Here is a 2,834-nt window from a genome sequence, read left to right on the forward strand (position 1 = left end):
TAATTGCTTTTTAGTGCTTCCCTGTGAGAGCCCATGAAATAGGGGATTTTGTATGTTAATGTCTTCCCTTGCATAATGAAGGAATAAATCTCCACCCTCCACAGCCGTATGTCACACTATCCTGACTGGTGTTTTACATTTTAATGGCCATTATTTCAAGCCTTTCTTACAATTCTCATATTGAACAAAAGGAATGTTACAGACCTCAGTGTTTTGCTTATTGCTTACTTTAAGTGGGAACAGAAAGCAAAGACCTTTAAGGCCTTTGTTTTGTGTTACTATTTAATTACTTTCAAAATGGTTCTTCCAAGCAGCCTGGATCAGCCTTCCTAGGGCTAGAAAAGAAATTACTCAAGGGAAAGACCTGCAGCCTCAGGGATGAGAAGACACCTCCCCTTTCAGCTGCCTCTTTCCCATTAGAAATTGGCTTAGGTCAACCTAAGACATGCATGAGCTCAAGCTCATGCTGTTATTCACCACCGTAATTTGGCAAAAGGGAGCTACTACTGTATCCGGTGGGAAGGCATACTACGTTTTATGTGCCTGCCCACCTGCATAAGTTAACAGCTTCTCTCTGTGAACAGCCCTTCCTGAGGGGCCTGACAAATACAGGTGCATGTTATGGTACACTGCAGAATGGGAAAACTGAACAGATAACTGCTCACTCCCAGTCCAAGATCCTCATTTTTGCCAGACTATCACTTTAGAGGGAAACCAGCACACAGCAACCAGTCAAATTTGAAAATATCACTTTATTAAAGCCTTTTGGGAAAGAATGAGGGCAAGAGGATTAATTCCCACTTCCCCCAGGGAGCTCAAACACTCCTTCACTTCCTACCAGCATGATATTGCTTCTTTCCAGACTGTTCTCCAGAAGGCAATACCTTTAATAGAGATGTATTTGTGGACAAGCAGGAGGTACCTGTAAAAGCCAGCAGGAGTGGAATAAAGCCTCTGACCCCTTCAGCCTGCATCCTCAGCAGAAGCACCTCACCATTGGGGTTAAGACATAAGGTTAAGATCAATTTTCAAACGCAGACACCACTGGGAAGAGACTGTTCAACTGTCCTCAACTCCTGCCTTCCCATTTTTGAGCTTGCTCCAAGAGCAGCTTTGGACCCAAGATCTGAGCATCATGAGGAGGTAACACATTTGAAGATGAAGTTGCTCCTTTTCTTGAGGCCACTGTTTCCCTCCTCCCCCACAAACAGTTTTCACATGCAATTAGGTCACATCTGAAAGCACAGAGCAGAGTTGAGTTACTTTGTTTAAAATAAAAACATGTATTTCTATCACCTTAGGAGTTGTTCCTCTTTTGGCACAGGGACCCTCTGATCCTCCCACCTCCTTTTATCAGCACCTTCAAAAGAGAAAGTGAGTTATAATTGCTTTCTCCCCTCACCTTCGGAAAAAAGGGAAAGGCTGCTGTTCTCCTCTATCAGCATCCTGAGAAGAAACACGCTTTGAGCAATCATTTATTTACAGAACAAAAATAACATCTAGATTTCAAAGGGCAGGGTAGTTTGGAAGAATAAGACAGTCTCTCCTTCCTCCCCCACCATCAGCTTTCGCTTATTACCACTTACTGTCTGCACAACCCATTGCTCTGCCTCTTGCCTCATTACAGGGATACAGGCAAGCTTCTCCTTCTTGAGTACAGCAGTGAGTGCTGCAGCACTGTGTCTCAAACCTACTGCTGACATTTTCCATGCTGCAAACCTGCAGCCCAGCAAGATCCAAGGCTAAAAGGCCAAGTCAAGGCAACGAGTGGGATAGATCTTTAAAGCATAAGTACAATACTAAAGGATTTGCAGTTTCTCCCAGGTCCACTTTACCTACAACTGCCTTCCTAGATAAAGAATACATTGGAAACCAGCAGAAGAACACAGCCCTTTACCCACCATGTTTTGCTCTTGCTACAGATTGTTACTGCGGAGGACCAGGGAGCCATAGTTCCTTAAGCCTGGCTTCTTCCAGCTTGATTTCCACCCAACTCTTTGGTCCCCCCTATTAGTCAGGGTCCTCTATGAGCGCTGCTGTTCAAGGCGCTGCTCTCCCAAAGTGCATCTGCTAACACCTGAACCTATTAAATTCTGGTGGTGGGAAAGCTGTTTTATCACATCAGGCCATTCATTTCTATAAATCCTGAAGAATTGCTGTCTTCAGAGACATTATCAGAGGAGGATGAAATTGGCCAAAAAAGAGTCCATAAGCTCTTAGTAGGGACTGACTGGTTGGACTAACCAATAGCCCTATTTCCATTAAGAGATTAGGCTAAAAATCTAACATCAATTTGCAAAAATCCTCACTACTCATTGCCAAGCAGCTGGAAAAGGACCTGAAGGACTGTGTTACACCTTACTTCACACACTTCAAAATGCAAGTTTTGCAGGAAAAGCCTCTGTAACGCGACGTCTGAAAGTTAAAAGCAAGACTGTTAAAGCTACAAAAATATTATATCACAGCATACGCCATCTGTTGCCTGGATAAGCAATTTCTAGAGACATTCATAAATATATATACACAAATATTTATGTGTGGAAGACGGAATAAAAATCCTAACAGGTATCAGAGAGCATGCTGTCTCAAAGAACGACACCCTGAATTCAGACAGATACTTCCTTCTGTAAGAGATCACATACAGGGTGCACTATGACAGCATTTGAAAACACCCTGATTTTGAAGCTCTTTGTTCAAGAGAACTGAGATTATTTTTAAAGTATTCTGAACACTGCCAAATGATACACTGAAGATGTATACAAAAAAATGAAACAGCCACTCAACCTTGTTTCTAATATAATCACCTATTTCAAAAGTATAAATGAAGACAACCA

Source organism: Lathamus discolor, chromosome 2 (assembly GCF_037157495.1).
Source record: "Lathamus discolor isolate bLatDis1 chromosome 2, bLatDis1.hap1, whole genome shotgun sequence".
NCBI classification, from domain to species: Eukaryota; Metazoa; Chordata; class Aves; order Psittaciformes; family Psittacidae; genus Lathamus; species Lathamus discolor.